The sequence below is a fragment of the Ceratotherium simum genome, chromosome 15, assembly GCF_057802395.1.
Source record: "Ceratotherium simum simum isolate JZ-2026a chromosome 15, ASM5780239v1, whole genome shotgun sequence".
Taxonomy (NCBI): domain Eukaryota; kingdom Metazoa; phylum Chordata; class Mammalia; order Perissodactyla; family Rhinocerotidae; genus Ceratotherium; species Ceratotherium simum.
In genome coordinates this window covers 55201458-55225336 of record NC_141914.1, presented here as the reverse complement: position 1 = coordinate 55225336, position 23879 = coordinate 55201458, and the positions used below count along the sequence as shown (strand labels likewise).

At 34.1% G+C, this 23879-nt stretch overlaps 1 protein-coding gene across 5 annotated transcripts in view; it reads right to left on the bottom strand.

Annotated features, from left to right (window-relative positions):
- Positions 1-23518, bottom strand: part of SLITRK3 (SLIT and NTRK like family member 3) — a 150305-nt gene extending 126787 nt beyond the window's left edge. For 2 of the 5 annotated variants that reach the window (XR_015554514.1, XR_015554513.1), the window contains exon 1: positions 22666-23424. The gene's annotated coding sequence lies outside the window, so the exon portion shown is untranslated. Of the gene's footprint in view, positions 1-17804; positions 20009-22665 lie in introns of those variants that run through there. The other 3 variants (XR_015554515.1, XR_015554512.1, XM_087440085.1) reach the window with 3 other exon arrangements.
- Positions 23519-23879: the final 361 nt, after the last annotated feature.

Here is a 23879-nt window from a genome sequence, read left to right as displayed (position 1 = left end):
ATATAATCATCTCTTTATTAAGGTGCAGTTCATACAGTTAATGCACTTGTGAAGCTTCTCTAAGCATCCGTTAGCAGAACATTGTTTCCTTCTTTATGTTCCTATGGCAGTTAAAAAAATGTTTGCTATAACATTTAACACTTTTATTGACATTTTTTGTTTAGTAACATGCCATTTTCTCTAAAAAATGTGCTTTTAGATGCCAAGAATATATAATCATTAATTAATTAATTAATTAATTCATTCATTCAATAAATATTTTATGAAAACATACTAGAAGTCAGGAACTGTTGTGTGATATAATGCTGATGAAGAAAACAAACAAGGGCCATGTTTTCATGTTGCTTTTATTCTTTTTTTTTTCTTTTTGAGAGGGGGAAACAGCAAATAAGTAGATAAATAAATGTTTATTTCAGGTTGTGATACAAAAGAAGACAGAATAATATAATAAAAAGGGATTTCAGATTTGGTTTAAATTAAAGAAACTGTTCAGCAAAAGCATATCTGAGGATGTGATCCTTAAGCTGGAACCTGAATGACGAGACCGTGTTAGCTATATGAAGATCTGGGAGAAGAGAGGTCCAGACCGAGGAAGAGCGTATGCTGAGGCCCAGACGGCAGGAATGTGCTTGGCAGTTTGAGGGATTGAAAGAGGGCAGTGTGACTAGAATACAGTAAAAGTGGGGGAACATAGTCAGAGGTAACATGGAAGAGGTAGGTAGTCAAGAACCATATGAACTATGTTATTAATAGAAGTTCTACAGTAGATGTGTTTTCAAAATAAATAGTAATTGGAATTGATATTAATTTAATATGTTTTAGTTGTGTAATGAAGTCCACTGAATGAAGAGGAAATGGATGAATAGATTTAGATCTGTTACCTTTAAATATTTCAACCCAATCATGGCCAAAGCACTGTTATATGTAGTATAGTATAGTTTAGGATAGTATAGTGTAGTATCCACATCCGAGACAATGTACTTTTTACACCATAAATACAAAAAATGTCTGAAGCTATAAAAAGTAATGTTACTGTGGATAGGTTAGTCATGCACACTCTCTTTTGTGATTGTAAAACAAATTGTAAAGAAGAGAATAAAAAGATTTTTCATATCAAAGGAAGAGATACATTAAAGATATGAAAACACATTGGGTAATTTATGAATATTAATCTTTCTATGGATATATTCAAATGTATTAAACTATAATCTCTTAAAGGATAGGAACTATACCTATCTTAGTTTTTGTATAATATTTAATTAATATCTTCTACACAGATATTTAATTAAATAAAAATATGTATCCCAAATTATATTTTAAGTGTTCACCTTTGTTTGCATAAACAATTAAAATGATTTTTAGAAACTTCAAAGATTGAAGTATAACTTTTTGTTTATTAGTCTCTTCATACCAATGTTAAATAATTTCTACTTTTTTCTATAAAATGAGTTTGGATCAACTCCAAAATAATTTCGTGCATTAAAATTTTTTCTTTTATAGGAAATAATCTTTGAGGGTGGCCTATCATAATTAACAAGCAAAAGAATCACAAAATAATATTATAAAGACATAGAAAAATTCTACAGAATTGTTTTCTCTCATGAAGCATTAGGTAGATGGTGGAGATCACTGTGGTTCTTGATGAGTGGGAAGTAAGAACATCTCCATGTCATACCATGGACAAGCATCAGCTGACAAGATGTTTTTAGTGTAAAATTTGATGGAACCTATTATTTCACCTTTATAGTGAAGTGTTTGTGCTCAAATAATCCCCCTTTTGAGATTCTCTAATACCTGCTCCATATCAGAGGCAGGGAATTCCCTGCAATATTTCATTAGGCTTGTCAACCAGATTTATTCATAAAGGAGAATAAATGAGCATGTCAGCATAAGTTATCGTGGTAATTTGTGAAACTGTTAATGAGATATTTTCAGAGCTCATAAAAGGGAAGAGCTATGTTATTAAATTACTGCACAATAATTTTATTTTGATACAGTAAGTGAGCCGATATTTTATCAAAAACGACACCCTGATGCATCAGTGAACTGAAGATGAACAATTAAATGTTTCAATGAAAGAAGTCTGATGTCATTTAGAAGTAATTAAGACTTACAAAGGAATGTGGAGTTAAAAAAAATAAGGTGATTATTTTGAATTAATTGGATATTTTTTAAATTTTTTGGAAAGTAATTCATGAATATTAGGAAACAAATCAATAATAAGATTTACCTAAATACATAAAAAAGATACAATCAAACATTTTACAGAGTAACAAGTATGTGGTGCTTGTGCTCTTGAATGTAGACCCAAAGATTCAGGGTTTATAGGATGCTCAAGGGAAAAACAAGTCTTACTAGCGAGTCCACAGGGACAATCAGATAATCATGAGTGTTAAATCTGGGCTCTGCTGTGCTATGAGGAAAGAAAGAAAAGGGCGTGGACCCAAGAGAAAGAAGAATATGTGAGTTTATCTCAATTTGGGCAGCGTTTAAAAATAAACTGCTAGAAGCAGTTTAGCAGGAAAGGGAGGGTGATGATGTTGCAGATACTGCAGGGCATTCTATCAGAAGGAGGGAAAAAATGGGCCATTGGAATGGAAAACATCTCCACCTGAGTGGAGAAGAGGGAGCACCTGTGGTTTACTAGACACTGACTTTGGCAGTGTAGGGTTTGTGAAGAAACCAGTTCATTGTGTGTTCTCTTTAACCCTTTAATGTCATCTCTGTGGTATCCATAGACCCAGTACAATTTTTGTGATGCTTTTAGAAGCATTAATTAGAGATCACATCATCACGGTTTGCACACCTCAAAGGCAATACACAAAATATTTACAGCCTCTGTGTACGAGGACCTAAGAGTCAAAACAGGACAACATGCATATAGATAGATCTTCACGATACATCATTATAAGTATAGCTCATAAACACTCTTTCTTTTTAACTGTGGTTTCATTTTCTCTCCCTTAATGTACCTGGGTAGACAAACACCTTTCTAAAATCTCTCCAACCTGTGGCTTTTATTTAACTCAGTAAGAAGATCATTACTGGCTCTCTTCCCTAAATAAAAGCTAGGTCAAACCCATAAGGCTTGGAGTGGACTAATCTTAAACCTGAGTACTAGGGTAATCATCATTGATTTCATAAGAAAATGTCTGTTGGGTGGTTTCTCAGCATAGGGCCTTAGGTAAGAAGCTAGGGATGCACTTAGATATAAGAGATTCCCTGCCCTGTAGAGCCTATAATTTAAGTAGGGAGATAAGAGACACACATAAAAAGAAAAGTGAGTTATTAAATGAGTGCATTAAAAAGTGCCATAATTCTTTAGGAAGGCCACAGATATAGAGGTATGTGATAGTTAAGGAGGCTTTGCGAAGAGGAATGTCTTCAGTTGGGACATTAAGCAAAGGCAGTAATAACTTCAGCATGCTTTACGGTTGTACAAAAATTTTATATGTATTATTTAATTTTCTTGTTACAAGGACCATGATTATTAATTTGCTCAATTTTTAAGCTACTGAACCTCAAGGAGTGCAGTTGGGAGTCAAATTCAGGCATTCTGTTTTGTTGTTATTCTACTTGTGATACAGTGCTATTCAATGAAGGACTTAGACCAGCAAGTAATCAAGTAGACCATTTATGGGAAACTTCATTACAAAAAGCATGGAGGTATTGTAATGGTAAACCACCTGGAACCTGGCATTTAGATCCTTTATATATGTGACCTCTGACAAATTACTACACCTCCATTTCATCTATAAATTATGAAAATATAACTCACTCATAGAGTTGTTTTGAGGATTAAATGAAACAATACCTGCAAAGTGCTTAGACTAGTATCTAGCATGTCTTAGGCTAATAGTTCTCAAATTTGGGGTTTCAGGGCCCTTTTACAAACTTAAAAATTATTGTGCATCCTAAGGAATTTTTTCTGTGGTTTATAGCTATCAATATTTATCATAAAAGAATTTAAAAATATTTCTTTATAAGTGAATTAAAAATTATAGTAACAAACTCATTATATGCTTAAAATAAATAACATTTTTTTTAGGAAAAATAACTATATTTTCCAAACAAAAATATTTAGTGAAAAGAGTGGCATTGTTACATTGTTATATTTTTACAAATCTCTACAATTTGCCTCAAAATACAGCAATTTGCCTCAAAATACAGCTGGATTATCCTATCTTCTTCTGTAGGCAATCTGCTGTGATATGTTGTTTTTGTAGAAGTATATGAAGAAAATCTGGTCTTACACAGATGTGTAGTTGGAAAACAGAGAAATATTTTCAAAAGCTTTTCATATAATTATAGATATTCTCTTTGATACTACACCAAAACTCAACAAATGGTAGTTTCTTAAAGGTTAATTGCAAAGTGAAATCTGAAACCATATCAATGAATTTTTTGAACTGTTACATTTAAGTCCATTGAGCTATATGTGCTTTGAATGGATCTTTTCCTGATGCATAATTTTATAGCATCATGCATTGGTCATTTGAAAAATGTCGGTTAACTGAATTATGCTGCTCTTCTAAATATCGACACATTTCATTATACAGTATCAGAAAATTACATTCATTACTGTCACCACCAAACACATTAGAAAAGTCTTTAATTATTGGGAAGATCTTAAGCTTATGATGGTAGATGCAAGCTTTTTTATCCTTCTTATTTCTGCTTGATATCTTAAATTTTATTATTAACAAAAAATGCCAGTTGTTTTCCTTGAAGTATAAACTCTCTTTGTTCATTTTTGAGAAAATTTTTGCCAAATAACCATCTGAATAATTGTAGTTTGTCTGTCAGTTTTTCTTTCAAGTAAAAATGGTTTTCCATGTAAAAGGCAGCTAGTACCACTCTCGACTCAAACAATTACACAACTGATTTTTCTGGCAATGACCCTGGTACTTTAGTATGCAGCAGAAGTGCTTATGTAAATTTTCCATTTTATTGCATGGAAGAAGAAAAAAATATATTCAAGGGTTCTGAGTCAATAAAATTAATAATGTTTACTGCTTCATGGATATTCTTAAGTGAATCTGACTTTTTTTTTTTTTTTTTTAACTGTGTGCACTGTGATAAAGGATATAGTGATAATAGCACAGTTTGGTACCACTGACTTGATTTGTGCTGAGACACTAGCAGTTTTCTCCACCATTGCTTTTGCACCTCAGTGCAAATGTCAACACAGTGAAAATGGCAAACAACAGTTGAGTATTACAAAAATAGTTTTGATCTCATGAAATCCCATGAAAGTGTCTTGGGGACCTCCAGGATCCTTGACCACACTTCAAGAACCACTGCACTAAGCATTCATGTAAGCTATTATTTCTATTATGAAGGAAGAGCCGAGGTCTGTGTGAAGAATTAGTCGAGTAGATAAATGTGAATGGCAGATTTATGTAGGAAATATACTTGGAGAAGAGCCAGATTGCAGAGAGTACTGTTGTATAAGGGGCTCTGTGTTAAAAAATTAAACAAAGAAAACAATATCTAACATTTTACTTGTTTTTCGGGCTGTATCAAGATGTCCCCACGAAGCACAGAGGAATGATTCTATCCAAAAAATGTACAGAAGTCAAATGGTTATAGGGCATATAACTAAATAGTCCACACCATGTTTGTGGATTTGAGTTGTTCACTATTGTTCAAGTGTGTTACTTTTGTGTATCTAGTTTTGTCAGACTAGATGTGCCATGGCACCCAGCCCAAAGGACAAGGTGATTATATATATACTTACTGAACAATTACTGACTACTATGCAAGCCATATTTTTATAGTCAAACTTTGTGTGTGCATCAGTAACACAGATACAGGAAGAGTGATTGTGTACTTAATAGATGTAATTTTTGAAAGTTATATCTAGGTGGCATTTCTTTTATATGCTTCTAAAAGGGAAGTATTATCCTATCTCCTCTATATGATCTTTCATTTGCAATTACATTTATCTGGAAAGGAAAATTCATTAAGGTATTTACATCCGTTACGTTCATTGTACTGAAATCATCTTTAAAATTTAGAATTAATTTATTTATATAGAACTTTGTATTTTACAGTAATTATTTTGGATACATCATTCTCTCATTCAATATTCTTAAGAATCCTGTGAAATCTGAGTCTTATCCTCATTTAACTGTCCTTCCTAAATGACCCTCAGGCCACAAAGCTGAGAATTTAACCTAGATCTTCTGATTTTTGTTTAGTCCTAAAACAATATAGTATAATATAAAACTTTCATTTTATTTAAAAAATATATAATTTATCACACTGTTCTATACAGTAAAATGTTAAAACCTTTCCCCACACATACTTTTTAATGTGACGTAGTCAAATGACCTGGTAAAACTACAGTAGAAATGCCTGCAGCTCAGCCTCTGTTTGCCAGCAGAGGTTGCTCTTAGGTTAGCGATTACCTCGAGATTATATTTTATCAATAATATTAGGAGCTAAATGAAAGCTATTTTATGATGCAGCTTGCAGAAGTTAGATTTAAATTGAATAATAACTACTTGAGTGACTCTTACACGTGCGTTAATCTCCACATCATCAGAAATTATGTTCTTTACAAAGATATCTTTGTAATTTCATTTCATTCTTGAAATGAAAACAGTGTATGGTTTGCCAGGAGCTAAGAATTGCTAATTTAGAAAATCAGAAAAAATTTGAAGTTTATCAAGAAGGATTTATAAAATTATACACTTATTCTAATCATAGTATTTTGTTGGTTTGCTGAAAAAATAAGTGGAAATCAGTGTATATCTATTTAAATGAATGTAAAAATACAGGTAATTGCACATATGTGAGAAAATATTTTGTTACAAATATTTTTTAAATTTAAAAAATATCTACTTATAAATAAACAAAACAGATAAAACTAAGCAGTGATGTAGAATAGACTATTTAATTTTTCCATAGATGCATGAATGTTCCAAGTTCCTTTCACAAAGAACAACTGTAGAGTTTGAATTCTCTTGTGGTAATTCAGATATTTAGAATTTATTAAATCAAATACTTCATTAAAATCATACTTTAAAAACCTGTTTTCTTTTAGAAGTTTTAAAATGTCAGAGAACATTATGAAATAGAACTTTTATCTTCATTGTTAGGAATTTTAAGGTTTGAAAAAAGAAAACTTCCTGCAGTAGTATGATTTTTTTTTTTTTTTTGCAAATGTGCATTTGAAACCAAGAAGCGTTTGAAATACCATTTGAAACCATCTTGTTAGTAACAATAGATTATCTATAACAATAATCTGTATTGGGTGTCAGCAAACTTTTTCTGTAAAGAGCCAGATAGTAAATATTTTAAGTTTTGCAGGCCATATAGTCTCTTGCATAACTATTTAACTCTGCCTTTGTAGAGCAAAAGCAGCCATAGACCATATACAAAGGAATTAATGCAGCTTTGTTCCAATAAAACTTTATTTACAAAACAGCTGGTGGACCACATTTGGCTTGTGGCAGTAGTTTGCCAATCCCTGATTTATATCATAATATTACAGAAAAAACTAAATGATTTTTATCAATAAATTTTTATTTCAACATCAGTTGTCATTGTTTCATAGCATCTATTGAGCATATGACATTTATTGTTCTATTTACAATGTGATTAATGTGTTTCCCTTATCTATATTTACATGTGATGCCATAGATTGTATACTTTTTTTTTGCCTTCCTGTTACTACCTTTTATCAGTAAAAATTATAAATAAAATTTAATTTAATTTTAAAATGTCATATGTGAAAAAAATCACATATATACTATAGCTAAAGCTACTAGAAATTACAGCTCTTGTTTTCTTTTTCCTTTTTGCAGCAATGTTTATTTTCCCATAGATTTATCCAAGATTATTTTTGCTAATTTTTTGTTTTTTAATGCTAATATTTAAAAAATATTAAAATTTGTTTACAAATATTGAGAATATGTACTCTGTCAAGTTAGTTTTATATTAGACAGGTAATAGTAGAATTTCAGTGCTAAAATATTCTCTGAGAATATGGATAAGTCAGTTGGGAAATTACATGGGTCTCCAATATGAATTTGCCTTTTCAAAAACATCTGACTTCCGAGTCCATACACAAATCCTATTTGTTTGCTATTATGATCATATAACTACTGCTTTAAATATATGGATACTACGTTGCCATGTAATCTGGTATTAAATATATAAATAAAATGGAAATCTGCATATACATTTGTAAGTACTTTTCAACATTGAAGTACATGAAGCACTGACTATCTTCCAAAAGATATTTCTTAAATTTAATATATTTAAGGATATATTTTAATAAATACTTTAGAACCAACAAAATTAAAAGTAAGGTGACCTTCTGAATGGTTTGTTACTAAGCGCTCTATGTATCATGTAAGAAATTTTATATTTCTTGTAAAAAGTAATTGTTAGTTTAGAATTTAATATATGTAAAAAAAGCACATGTATTTTTCTACCACAAATATTAGTTCACAACAAAAATTTTTAATCCTGAAGTTTTAAATTAATTTTACGTAAATTCAGTTACCAGTATAAATGTAAAAATTTTTAAAATTCAAATTTAACTTGTTGAAAATTGCCCTTTGGTAAACCAAATGAACATTTTATTCAAACCTTTTACATGATTTACATAATTATCCTAAAATATTTCATATACTTACTATGTAAAAATATTTTCCTATGAGATATTAATACTTTAATTCTGACATGAAAATGAATGTCATTCCATTAAGAAAAATAATGATGTAATTTATTGTCAGAGTGTCTTTGAACTTCCATTTCTTTAGTGGAGAAAACAATGTCACAAATAATTTGAAATAAAATTTTGATAATAATTTGCTTTTCTGCCAAGAAGTTAAAATAAAATATTTAAATTTTATCCTCCTGATATTCATTCAGGATGTGTGTAAAAGATATGTATAAATTCAAAGATATGTAATTTTTTCTTTTTTTTTGAGGGAGATTGGCCCTGAGCTAACATCTGTTGCCGGTCTTCCGCTTTTTGGCTTCCTCTTTTCTTTCTGAGCTAACCTTGGTGCCCATCTTCCTCTATTTTTTGTATATTGGATGCCACCACAGCATGGCTTGATGAGCAGAGCATAGGTCTTTGCCCAGGATCCAAACCTGTGAACGCCAGGCCGCTGAAGTGGAGCGTGCAAACTTAACCACTACACCACTGGGCCAGCCCCCAAACATATGTAATTTTAATCTAAGGGCCCAAGAGCTATGCTTGTTAATATAAGATAGTTTGAATAACAAACCTTGATTTCAAACTATGCACACTTAAGTAAGTCATGTGTTGCTTAGTGGTGTTTGGTCAACAACAGACCACATATACAATGGTGGTCCCGTAAGATTAGTACTATATATAGCCTGGGTGTGTAGTAGGCTATATCACTTGGGTTTGTGTAAGCACTGTAGGGGAGGAAGAAATTTTCCTCTATTCTTCTAGGTTCTTCTGGCTGGTCTAAGAACTAAATTGACATGAGTCAGATTAACAGGAGAAAAACAAACAAAAGTTTAATAACATGTATACATGAGAGAAACCCAGAAAAACTGAATAACTCATCAAAATGGCTGAAGCCGTCACCTTAAATACCACCCTTAGCTAAAGACAAAAGAAGATGTTGCAGGTGGGGAGAAACAAGTGTTTGGCCACACAGAAACAGAAGAACACAGAAGGGAGCCCAACAAACAGGTTTTTCCAGGTTCCTTCCTGTCTACCACCTAGTTCATGTTATGCTAAGGTGATAGCTTGCTCCCTGAGACAGGTTTTTTTCTGAATATTTTTAGGCTTTTATAGAGGTAACAAGAAAAACTTTCTGAGTCTTTTGTTTCTTAAAAAGAATCAGTTTACAATAATCCTCATGTTAAAGAGACACATTTTGGGGTGGCAAATTTTGTTACTGTTCATTATACCCTGATGTTCACACAACAACGAAATTGCTTTAGGCCTTAGGAACCTAGAAAAGCCTGTTTGTTGAGTTCCCCTCTATGTTGTTCTGTTTCTGTGTGGCCAAATAGTTGTTTTCCAAACGTTTGCTCCTTTTCACCTACAAGTGAATTGCCTTCCTTCCCTTTGAAGTCCCTATCTCTCCCTACCCACAACATCATCTTTTGTCTTTTGCTTCAACCATTTTGATGAGTTATTTGGTTTTGCTGGCTTTCTCCCATGTATACATGTTATTAAACTTTTTTTTGTTTTTCTCCTGTTAATCTGTCTCATGTCAATTTAATTCTTAGACCAGCCAGAAGGACCTAGAAGAGTAGAGGAAAATTTCTTCCTCTCCTACAGTACCTACACAAACCTAGATGGTATATAGCCTACGATACACCTAGGCTGTATGGTACTAATCTTATGGGACCATTGTCATGTATGTGATCTGTCGTTGACCAAAACATCGTTATATGGTGCATGATTGTGCATGTGACTTGTGTCTATTGAAATGGAGAATTAGTTTTGGTCACATTCAGATGTTACCAGGAGTATACATGGTGTTTGGATCCGTCAGAGCTGTCAGTGGTTGTATGTTATTCTGGTTCATTGTGAGGTAGAGTAAAATGGAGTAAACTTGAGCCTGGAGCTAAACTGCCTCCATAAATGAACAGATTTAACTGTATGCTCTAGGATTAAGTCCATGTTTTCAGACAACACTCAGTTCTTAAAAGCCCATCTCAAAATAAAAGTGGACTCCTGATTTGGCTCCCCAATTTACTCGCACAAAATTTAGCATTATAATTTCTTCAGTTAATCTGCAAAGTGTGTATATCCAAGCAATATGACTAGACCAGCTTTCTAAAGTCTGTCTTATGTACAGTATTTTACTGAACTGTTAACTAGTGAGAAAATTTTAGAAAATAAATAAAAGAGAAAGAAAGGAAAAAAGAAACAGAAATCAATTATTAGGTTTAAAAGTTAAATAGTTTGGGATTTTAAGGCTTGGCAGCTGAAGATCTCATACTCACAGTTGCTTTAATGTACTCTACAGGGCTCAGCACAATAGATATGCAATAAATATTTGTTGAATAAGCAAATGATTGAACAATATAGAATATTGATCCTCCAAACCCTTGTAGAGGGTTTCTTGTATTTCTTAAATAATGAATAGGGCATGTTATATGCCAAACAATTTTATAAGTATTTTATAAGAATTAATTTATTTAATCCTCCCCAAAATTTTACTAGGTAGGTACCAGTAATATTTCTATCTTATAATAAGGAAGCTGGGTTACAGGGAGATTTAGTAACTTGCCCAAGATCAAATCTAGACAGACTGCCTGGGGTCTGTGCTAATAGTTAATCGTATTACTAACTCTGCTTCACATATATGACCTTGAACTATCTGCCATCCAATTTTCAGCAAAAGTCTAGCTGAGGTTGTGAGATTGTGGGTGTATGTGTGCTTGTGTGTGTGGTGGGAAGGGGGTTGGTGTTTGAAGGATATGGCTACTATGCATATCTTGATACTAGTGTTTCTCACCTTTTCTTTTTTTTTCCCTCTAGCATAACTGAATTATATACTATATCTCATGGGTTATATAGTGCATAGCAGAGATAATACTCTCTTAGTAAGCATTTTATTCTCAGGGGTGAAGAACAGATATAGTTGGAAATCGGTTTCTCCACATCAGGTTCTTCCCAGGTGGAGCATACCTCCCTTTTATTCTTTCTCCGTTCCAATGCAAATCTGTCTTCTATATTCTGGAACTTATTCCTGAATCAAATCATACATTTAGATGGCATTCAGAATTATTTTTATAATAACTCTGCACTATCTCCTCATATTGAAATATTGACAGACATTTGAGAAAACAATTATGTGAAACTCAGTGTAACATTCATTATGTGGAGGTTGTCGAGGATGCATCATTATATCATTTAGCGTCTCCCAAAGAGAGATGTTTCCATCCTAAGTGCCAACAAAGCTATTGCTTTCCTCAAATAATTGATATGTTTTTATTTTGTAGATAATGTGAACTGTGAGGCAGATTATGTTCTATTTTTTGTTTTGTTTTGACCACTATGATGATATTTCAAGTTTGCATCTCTTTTTTTCCTTCCTGCCCTCTTTCCTTCCTTCCTCTCTCTTTTCTCTTTTTTTCCCTAGTTTGCTGTCTTTCTCCTGCCCCTGTGTGTAGTTAATTCTTTCTCATCTTTTGGATTTCATCTTACATGCCACTTCCTTAATGATGAATTCTTCCTTGACTTCTCCACCCGGATCAGAGCCCTGGCTATGTGCTGTCCGAGCGTGCTGCACTTCTGCTGTGTTGGTCGTGTCTGTAGCCCCAGCAACTAGCAGTCTCGGGCACACAGTCATTCCTCTACAAAGTGTTGTTTAATGAAGAAGTGAATGACTAACAGCAAGGATGATTTCATATTGATTTTCATTAGGTTGAACTAAACATCTCAAATTCTTTCTGGCTAAAGTCAGAAATAGCCTTGGTGGCAGAGTCGTGGCTGAGCAGGTAACGGGGATTCTCATGATTCCAGAGCTATGGGGAGAGGAGACAGGGCATGGTAGATTGCTTCTACATCCACAATGAGACTCCAATTGTAGTAGACCTCAGAGGCGGGGACACCATGATTCTGAACTATGATTTCAACATGCTGTCCTAGCTAAAAGCATTTCAGTAAAACAAACTTGCACAGCTGATGTCTTTAACAGTGTAGATGTATAGGATCCTCCTGAAATCTTGTAGTACTGTTTTACTTTAAAATATAGCAAAGTTATTCCTGGGTGCCCTTTAAATGAGAGAGAGAGAGATCGTGGTCATTGAGGATCCCAAGCAATCTTATGATCACCATTTTGTCCTCATCCTCATCACTTCCTTTTGGAAGTTATTCTGTGAAATCCTATGGTTTTGTTGGAACAGAAACGAGTGAAAAAATTTTCATCTTTAAAGGCCATTATGGGTAGGTATGTTGTATTTATTTCTTTGGTATATTTTGTAGTAATTCATGAAATAAGATCAGGACTCCATTTCTTGATTGATACATCCTGTTTCATACAATGAATGATACAACCTGTTGATTTTAAGGAAGACTATCATGTTTTAGTGAACTTGTTTTTATTATAGAAATCAGACAAGCCCATGAAGAAAATTTGGAACTTTAGAACACTAGAGATTACTCCAGCCATCCAAAAACCACTACAGTTACTTTTCTGGCGTTTTGCCATGTGTCTTTTAAAGTAAAACTCTTAACTTGAAAATACAACCTCAGAAACACCAAAGGATACACAATACAAAGAGATAAGGCAGCTTACAAAAAGGACCTGAGCCTGTGAACTCACTGCTGCCTGGCAAAAGCTGTGAGTCAACCATACAGCTTACAGGAGAGAAAATCTAGTGGGTTAGAAATGAAAAATTTGGTTTACTTAATTTGAATGAACTTTACAATATTTATTTTCAATCAAAAATTGAACTATTTGGTTTACATGGTCACTAGTAAAACTACCACTTCATGTATATACATATATGTGTAAATATAGATGTGCTTACATTTGACACAGATGTCTGCCATCATGGAAACAAAGTTTTAGCATAAATAACACTGAAATTTGAATTGTTTATTATTATAATAAAGTTCTCACTTTTAAAGTTTTTTACGTTATTTACTATCTATTTCCAATATTAAAACTGGAGATTGATCTCAACATCCTTGAGATTATGCCCTGACCCACTTGTGAGAATAAAAGGAACATGTCACTATTTAACCCAATAAGAAAATAATTTGTGCTTTTGTTAAGGAGTGGATATTTCATAATCAGATTACAAGAAAATATAAGATAGTATTTACAATTTCTTATTTGTTGTTTTTGTTTTGTTCTTTTTTTGCTACTGTAAGTGTTCTAGGTAATGGGCGAGGCAAATTTTATATTGCCAATATTATATGCATGTTGCAATACATTCTTAGATATTTGGAATATCTAGAATTTATATTATTGGAATCAGAAACATAACTCACTTACCTTCCACAATCTATTTGCGCCGATCATTTTGACAAACATCTTTCTAAAATGAATAACCCTCTGCCCTGCCTTAGTAAGTAGATGATTCTGAATGTAACTTACACTTCTCTTTATGATTCTAAGTCCTATCTCTCTCCTCGTTTCTAAAGAAAATATCTTCATATATATTGCAAAACGTATTCTATTTCATATCGTTTGAGATTCACTGCTATAATTATTTCCTCCATTGGTAGCAGCGGCAATTGATCCTTATTCTTTTATTCCTAAATATGCTTGTGTCTTCCTCTTTCTAAGTTAATCCTTTGCTTAGACTTGCTACTCTCTTGTAACTATTGTTCTTTTTCTACCTTCCTCATTAAATGCCAAATATCCCCCAGATATCACCCAATAGACCTCATGTCTTCTCTAAACAATTTAGAGGGCGTTTCTTTATTCTCTTTCATTTTTATCTCCTCTGCCTGCCCTTATGTTGAATTTTGAATGTCAGTAACAGAACCTAGAAATAGGTATTTTTATACAATACAGTTTATGCTATAAAACAGCACACCCTCCAAATCAAAGTATTTCATAAAAGTTATTAAAAGCATAAAATGAACAAAGCTATCATTGAATTCATCTATATACTCTTACTGAATGCAGTTTGAAAACAAATCGTAAATTTTACATTGTAAGGATCAGGGAAGTTGGAGTACAAGGCTTATGCATCTTAGATATGTAAAAAAAATTTGATAAAGTGGCATATTTCTTATTGTTTGTAACCTCATTTTAATTATGTTTCATAACATTAAAACATGCTTTAAACAAATATAAAGATGATGTGAAACTTACATGGATACTTTTCCCTCTCTTGCATTTTAATATAATTATTGCAGTACCTCTTTTGGATGTTAAGGTGTTCTTATCACTCTATTCTCAGCTTCCTGCAATTCTGATTGAGAAGAGAATTTTTGGTAGCCTGTTAACTTGCTGTTCAGTTCCTTGGAGAAGAATGATGTGACTATTTCATAGAATTCATATTCCAATTTGGTTATGACTCTGCCTTATGCAGATGTCCTGGAGGACAGACATTCAAAGGTGGTTCTATAGGAAGAGTAATAGTAGTATTGATAGAAACCAGAAAGTTGGGACAGAAGCCTTCTTTAAATTAAGTTTTAGATGTAAGAAATTTAGAAATATAGTGAGATAATTCAATACCAATATCTTGAAAGATGTTGAAGATATATGACAAAAACTCAGAAGAGAAGTCAGAGATAAATTTATTTTTAGCATTCTCAGTATATAGCCATTAAGGAGGATTAAATCAACAAGGGAAGAAATCTAGAAAGAGAACAGCGCTTTTTCTTTGAGCCTCAGGGAATACTTACATTTGGGAGGTTAGTGAGGAGAGAGTGCCGAGTAAAGGGTCTGAAAGTAATGACTATTCAGGTTAAAGGAACTCTAAGAATATGCAGTGTTAGGCAAAAAGATCTTTTCCAAGAATGAAGAATTGGGCAGTGGTGACAAATATGGCAGTAAGATTTACAAGAACTAAAACCTAGAAGAGCACATTTGATTAGTCAATAGTAAAGTAATTTGAGGTATAAAGCGCCTGTTTATATATTTGTGGGTAAATAAGCCCAATTGACGAGATTAAGGAGGGGAAGAGGTTATAATAAAATAAAAGTAGTTGGCACAGAACAGTAAATTGAGAATTTTGTGGAGAAAAGTTTCAATTTTGTCTTTCAATGCTGAGTATCTCATTGACCCTTCACCTGCATTTGTTCTACACACTGTCTTTCCTTTCTTTTCTTATCTTTCTCTTCTTTCATTTCAAGTCAGTGTATCTGATTAGGGAACTGGGTTTACATGCCTGTTTCCTGGCAGCAATGAAGACTGGAATCATAAAGTAGGAAATTCCTTCCAACACATGGAGTGTGTTCAAAAGGTGCTAGATAGCTAAAAAAGCACAGTAAATGTCCACTAAGACATTGTGTGATCACTCCTGTTTGGGTGGAGTATAAAGCTCACTTTGAGGAATAGTGTAAAATTGTAAAAATACAGCTGGCCAATTCAGGAGAGTCTTAAGTATCAGACTAATGAATTGAGACTATTTGGTACTGTCAAGGAAGCAAACAATGTAATAGTACATTGTTTTCAAAAGATTAATTTGGCAATAATATATGGAAAAGAAATAAGAGCAGAATCAACTAAACTAGTTAAGAGATTTTTGCAACAGTGAAGTCAAGGTATCTCATGAGTTCTGCCTTTTCAAATCTGGAGGCAGCAGGATTGAAAAGAGGTGGGAGATAGAATGATGATATGTATACTATGCAAATAGATTTTAAAGAACTTGACATCTGACATGGGGGCAAGTAGAAAAATGATCTAAAAGTTGAAACTAGTTGCCTATGTTAAGTATATGAAAGGAGAAGAGACCAAGGTGATGAATTACATTTTTGTCTTGATAAGGTTTGTGTTGGAACATTCAGGTAGACATTCAGTTTTGGGGAATAGACATAGGTGAGGCAGAGGCTAAGTGTGTGATAAAGCAAGCATTTTAAAATATAAATTTTGGGATTCAAATTCAGAAGAGAGACACTTCTTTCTCTGAGACCAAATGATAGAATAAGAGATAAATATGGTAAAAGTAGTTTGCTGAGTTTGGAATGATATTACCTGAGGAGGTTCATACTGCGAGTTGTTAATAAAATGTGTGTGAGTTGGAGATTTAAAAAGATATGGGGGGGCTGGCCCCATGGCTTAGCGGTTAAGTGCACGCGCTCCGCTATGGCGGCCCGGGTTCGGATCCCGGGTGCGCACCGACGCACCGCTTCTCCAGCCATGCTGAGGCCGCGTCCCACATACAGCAACTAGAAGGATGTGCAATTATGACATACAACTATCTACTGGGGCTTTGGGGAACAAAAGGAGGAAGATTGGCAATAGATGTTAGCTCAGACTGGTCTTCCTCAGCAAAAAGAGGAGGATTAGCATGGATGTTAGCTCAGGGCTGATCTTCCTCACAAAAAAAAAAAAAAAAGATAGGGGGATATTCAAATTTTGGTATTGCTTTCTTGGGCTTGTGCTAGGGAATGAAAAAAAAAGTGTGAATTAAATGTTTTGCAATAGTTAGTTCACAGTAAAAGATGAATGCCTTGCTTTTTTTAGGGGAATTAGGCTTCATGTATTTAAATCTTTGATCAAAAATAATTCATGGCCTGGAAGCAGAGTAAAGGCATCCCACTCTGGGGAAATCTGAGATCGGGGATGGGTGCAGTGGTGCAAACAAAGCTCGTGATGAGTTCTGGAGTCAATTATAATTAGAGATTAAAGAACTGAGTAAATTGACAGGGTTGAGTGATAGAAGTTCATACTGAGAATAAGAAGAGCAAATTTAGTGAACCTGAAAGAAAGAAAAGGTAAAAGATTTATAATAATGGAGAGAAAGTACATAATTTGAGATCTTGAAGGTGGAGGAGTTCTGTGTGATATCCATGCTGATGAGAGTATGGTGTGGGGCTTGAAGGACATAACATGAGTGTAGTTTTTCTTTTGACCCCATCTCTTCATTTATTAAACTATACCATCTTTCAGATTATACCATATATAATAGATGCCAAGGAAAGAAGTTAATCGGTAGGAGATGGATTAGTAATAGGAAAAATGGGATTGAAAGAATGATGGGAACGTGGGAAAAGGAGAAAAGTGATCCAGCTGTTCATTTTGTTTTAGCTGACGGAGGCAAATTTCTGAGGAATTCCAGTGGTTAGTAGATGGGAAGGGTATGTCGGGGGAAGAAGAAGAATCTCCCTCTGCCCTTTTCCTTAAGGTTCTTATGGCTGGCCAAATAATTAACAAGACAGGTTAGCAGGAGAAAATAATACCAAGTTTAATAACATGTATACACGGGAGAAAGCAGGGACCCTGCGTTTCTCAACACAATAGCAGAAACTCTCATCTTAAATATCACGTTCAGCCAATGACAAAGGAGGATTTTGGGGGTGGGGGGAGTTAGTTACAGGAGATTACCACTAAAGCACAGTAAACAAGAGTAAGGTTATTATGCAGATTTAAGGCCTCACCATTTACATTGATAAGCCTCTAGAAATGAGACCATCCCCCCGCTTCACAAAACAGAGGGAGATACCTTTATAAATGGAGATTTCCCTTATAAATGTAAATGTTTGTCTGGCAACTCCTTGCTGGGCCACCCAGAGAATGTGGCCAGAGAGACAGAACTTCTGATAAGATGGGCTTGTTGGTGCCTTTCTTATTGTAACATTTATTTTACATTATGTTTATAGCCATCATGATAGAAGATCTGTTCCAGGAAGGAGCCACCATGTCAAATTCTTTAGGCAGTTAGTGGGGGAGGTCAAATGTCCCTAGAGAAAACAACCAAGGTAAAGAGATAGATTTCAGGGTGGCCAAATCTTGATCTCCCACAGTCCCGCCTTTGAAACTAAAAGTTTCACAGTCCTTTTGAAACTTAAAGAAGTTTTATAGTCCAGAAGCTGAGTTGGTAGACTGTTTCATCTCACTGAACACATTTCTTAGTCTTGATAATAGATCAGTTCAGTTAAGTTCATTTTGGAAGGTGGTGATGCAGGTGGGCTCTCAAGGTTACGCCTATATTATGGAAGCAAGCAATCAAGTATTTAATAGAAGCATTTCTATGTAAACAAAAGAAAAACAAGGTTAATGGTTGGAGCAAATTGTAAACCAGTTTCTGAGGTCAGATGACAGCCAGTTAAGATGATTTTTAGATGTCAGCGTCAAAGTATCTTTTGTAGTTTAAAATGTCTCTGATGGTGTCGTCAGGTCATCTCTTAAGTTTATATCAAGTCCATCAGCTTTAGTTTGTAAGGCTTCAGGAAAAAGGGCAGGTTCAGTTTTCAGTGATTTCAAATGAAAATGATGGAAAAAATCAAAAATGTTAGTTTGGACATCTGTAGCCAGATATTTCAGGAGACTGGAAGAAATCAGGATCCAGTCCAGTCAACAGATATAAAACAAAAACCTCAAAAGACAATTAACAAAACTAGGATCTAATATCTGTAAATGTATACTATAGTTTTTACTGAAATATAATTTTTTTTTCTAAAATCACCCTCATTTTTATTAAGATAGCCAAATTAAAACTAACTAGTTTGTAAAATAAGTCTAGTTCTAATAGAGTTGGCCCAATTATTTACATAAGTACAGCAAGAATAGCAATTGATCACATAGGCTCTTTTAAATCTGCTTTGCTGAAACTTTTTATAAGGAATCTCAGATTTAACTTTAAAGGCCTCTCCAGGCCAGGAAAGCCAAGCCAAGGATTTTGTCATCAGACTTCGCCTGTAATACCTACAGATTTGGGTGAATTCCTCTCTTCCGAGGTTCCCCCAAAATATTTCGAGGTTCCTTGTGTCTGCCAGATAAGTGACATTTTTTACTTATCCTGGTAAGTGCTGCTTGGAACATAAGGTACCAGGCCAATATTTTCACGTGGCTTTATTCTATAAAGTCCAATCTTCATTTCTCAAAAGCTGTATGGTTATATCGCAAATATGATGTTCTAGTCACAGCCTTGGTAATATAACCAGTGTTTCTAATTGTGTCCTGTTATAAGGAGAACAGATTTTTATTGAACTTATGTAAATAACTATATTGCCATGAAAACAATACTCACTCACTAAGAGTTTCCAAATTTGAGGGCTCAGATAGAGAGAAAAAGATAAATATTTTAATTTTACTTATAAAAGTATCATATACCAAATTGCTATAAGTCATAGCTAGCTCAGGAGAAAAGAGAAAAAGTTTTCCTTAAATCTGAAAAAACAAAACATTAAAAATTCAGCAATACTTCAAATGAAAAATCATAAAAATTATAATCATCCTTATCAGTTTATTCAGTCCTGTGTAATCTATTCTTGATCCCAATCTTTTTGTTAGCAGCTTCATGAAGTCATCAGTGTCTCCATCGGATTTGTGTAATTTTTTTATCAAGTTCAGTTTTATGATCAGAAAGTTTGTCAGAAACTTGTATTTTAGAGTAAGTGTTAAAGTCTTTTCCATGAACTTCTCTGAAGATGAAACATATTTTGTAAAAGCATTAGTGCAAAGGAATAAGTCTGTAAACAACAAGACCTCAAAATGGCAATTGACAAGGAAATTTGGTTAATTTTGTGACATACAACACTTTAAAATAATAATAACCAGAATTATGACTGATAACCAGGACAGATCAGAATTTCAGTAATGTTATACAGTTTTAAAACACCTATATCAATAACAGTAACCCACAAAATACCTCCTAAGCAGGCTTATCATCACTTGTCTGACAATGTTTTCTATGTAATTTAACATACTGAATAAGCCTAATAAGTTTAGTATCTTTCCTCTTATAGGAAGAGAGCAAATTTCTTTGAGAAGTTTCAGGGCCCTTTGAAAATTCTCAAAGAAAAAAAGACTTATTTTAAGATATGAATTTTGGTGGAGCTTGTCAAAAATATAAACAATCAAAGCAAACAGAGCATTAACAGTCTAAAAAGCCTTAATAGAGACCTCAGTCTTTTGAATGTAGGAAATTATTTTAACAGTTTTTTTTTTTTTCTGTCTTTTAGGTAGACTTACTCAAAGGTAAAGAAAAATCGTTTGTAACCTCTTTATCAAGTTTAAGAAAATCATCCTTTTAAGAGAAATAAGACCAAATTATAATTTTGCACCAGCTTACTTCTGCTATTAAAACTCATTTACTTAATTAAATTCATTTTAATCTTAGCCAACTTGACTATGCATAAAACTCCTTTTCCAGAATTCCCTCCACAAACCTTCTATAGCTTTCTTTTTACATTCAGAATTTGTCCCATGTCTTTCTTTTCCCTCCTAGTACTTGAAGACAAATTTATCTTTCTTAATCAATCAAACAAAATATTTCCATTCTTTGTTCTTTCTTTATACATCTTACTTTTCCTGTACACAGACATATTTTTCTTAATTTTTAGTAGCTTCAATCACATATACTAATTAGAAATTTTAACCCTTAGAAACCTTAATTTGTAAGTAAAAACTAAGTAACAATTATAAACTCTCTTTTACATTAGTATCTAGTGGCTTGGAAAATTTATAAACACTTCATAACTTTTAGAAATATGTTACTTTATAGTACAATCTTTTAATAAAACACATGTTTACCAATAGACCCAAAACACCTTTTAGTTTTCCTGTAATGAAAAGCCAAAAGTAGACAAATGTACATTTAGCAATCAATGTCTAATATCTTATTTGGAAATGATGATACTCAGTGAATTTTTATCATAAAATTTAGGAAAACTCTAAAGTTTTCAGTTACCAAAAAGAGTTTGGAAGCTGTAACCACCATAACATATAATTATTGTTTAAAGTTCACCCAACATTCATCTTTTTCACAACTATTTAGTTACTTATTCCCAATAATTATTTAGATTGCCTACAAGACTTCATAAGACTTCAGATAAAATTAGCCGTCATTTAAATTACTATTTTTGTTAACCAGTTCTGTAATAGAAATAACATCAGTTTTTTTTTACAAAATTTCATGTAAATTTCATCACCTCTTATACCTTTAAACATAGTTATCATTAAGATTTTTATCAATAGGTCTTGGTCTTCTCTTGGACAAGAGAAGCATTCCCAGTCAGACATTTTAAAACATACTCAGGCAAAGTTGATGTAACCTCTTTATATAAAATTAGCTCAAACATTCCAACCTTTATTATCTTATCAACACTTACACTTTTACATGTTGTCAATTCAATTGTAACCTGAGTCAAGGTCTTAAGGCTAGTCAAATTTTTCCCTTCCTTTTTCTGGCCTTTTCTTAGGTACCAAATAAATAATTATGTGAGAGCTCTCAAAACATTTTTTTTTCCCCCAATTTAGAAGTTTTTCCAATTCAAAGGATCCGTCGTCTGGCCATTGACGAGTAGGATCTTCATTTGTATATTTATTCCAGTAGTGACTCGAACCAATAAGCCTTTTTAAGGAAAGACCCGGAGGTAACTTTCCACGCTTAGAATAAATCTACCATGGATGCAAGAGGCCTCCCTGGTGAGGGCGCAGATGATGTAGCCCCCATGATCCACAGAATTCACTCCCAAAGATATTCAGAGAAAGTAAAGACCTTTGTTGTACAGGCGGTAAGGATGGTGTAGTGAAAACGGTGTCTCCAGTCTCCCACAATAGTGTGGGATGCCTCCAGTCACAGACCCGCTAATCTGTGACACCGGGCGGGTGATACTGGAATGGGATTTTTCCAGCACTAACAAGCAAAGAAGGTTAAGATGACAAAAGCCCTTATGGACTGGGCCCTTTATGACAAACTCCCCTGAGAGCTTGGCACAGCCGTACAAAGAGACAGTTCGGAACCCCAGTCTACTCGACTGGCCACCAAGGGGCACCCCGGTAAATGCACCTTCCATATGGTGGAGACCAAGGTGAATATTCTCACTGGTCACAAAGCCAAGTTTTCTCAGGACACAGAACAAGACAGAGACTACTCTGGGAGGAAAAGTGATCAAGATCAAGACCAAGAGTACTCTACCAAATTTGAACCAAGAGTCACTAAAAGCATAAGAAACTAGTTTCCCAAATATTTTCTCCTGCCAATCTAAATTTAGAAAGAGAAAAAATTCTCACCACTTCCTTCTGCCGGACTCCGCAGATAGAGATTCCGGGAGGCTGACGTGGTAAGAAGTCTTACCTTTTGCCGGCTTTCGTCAGGCGTTCTCGTATCTCATCATCTGCAGTAATCCAGGGAGAAGGCAGTTCTTCCAGCCAGAGAAGGCAACTTGCCAGCCAGTGTGGATCCTGGCGACTACGCCAAAACTGTCGGGGGAAGAGGGAGAATCTCCCTCTGCCCCTTCACTTAAGGTTCTTATGGCTGGCCAAATAATTAACAAGACAGGTTAGCAGGAGAAAATAATACCAAGTTTAATAACATGTATACATGGGAGAAAGCAGGGACACTGAGTTTCTCAACACAATAGCAGAAACTCTCATCTTAAATATCACGTTCAGCCAATGACAAAGGAGGATTTTGGGGGTGGGGGGAGTTAGTTACAGGAGATTACCACTAAAGCACAGTAAACAAGAGTAAGGTTATTATGCAGATTTAAGGCCTCACCTTTTACATTGATAAGCCTCTAGAAATGAGACCATCCCCCCCCTTCCCAAAACAGAGGGAGATACCTTTACAAATGGAGATTTCCCTTATAAATGTAAATGTTTGTCTGGCAACTCCTTGCAGGGCCACCCAGAGAATGTGGCCAGAGAGACAGAACTTCTGATAAGATGGGCTTGTTGGTGCCTTTCCTATTGTAACATTTATCTTACATTATCTTTACAGCCATCATGATAGAAGATCTGTTCCAGGAAGGAGCCACCATGTCAAATTCTTTAGGCAGTTAGTGGGGGAGGTCAAATGTCCCTAGAGAAAACAACCAAGGTAAAGAGATAGATTCCAGATTCCAGGGTGGCCAAATCTTGATCTCCCACAGGTACAAAACCTCCAGAAGGATTACAACAGCCTGACTTGAATTGGAGGCCTCAGGGAGAGGCGGAGCTTTCAAGGTTGCAAGCATACACCTTTCCAGGAAGTGTTAGAGGTTTAAATAGGATGAAATAGATGGGGTGCATTTTAAGAAGTTATTGTTTTGTAGTTTGGGAATCCACCTTTTCTACCCCCATCCCCTTTAGCAATATGTCTCCTAAATGATATTGGAAGCCAATGGGAAGATGAATTATAAAAAAATCATTTTACATTCCTTGTTCTCTTGTTCTAAGAATGTCTATGTATAAAATCAGGCCAACACACACGTATATATTTACTGAGTAAGGATTTATTCTTAAATTTAGAATATAAGACATTTATATGAATGTATAAATAATAGTTTATCACCTAATCATTTCTTCTAC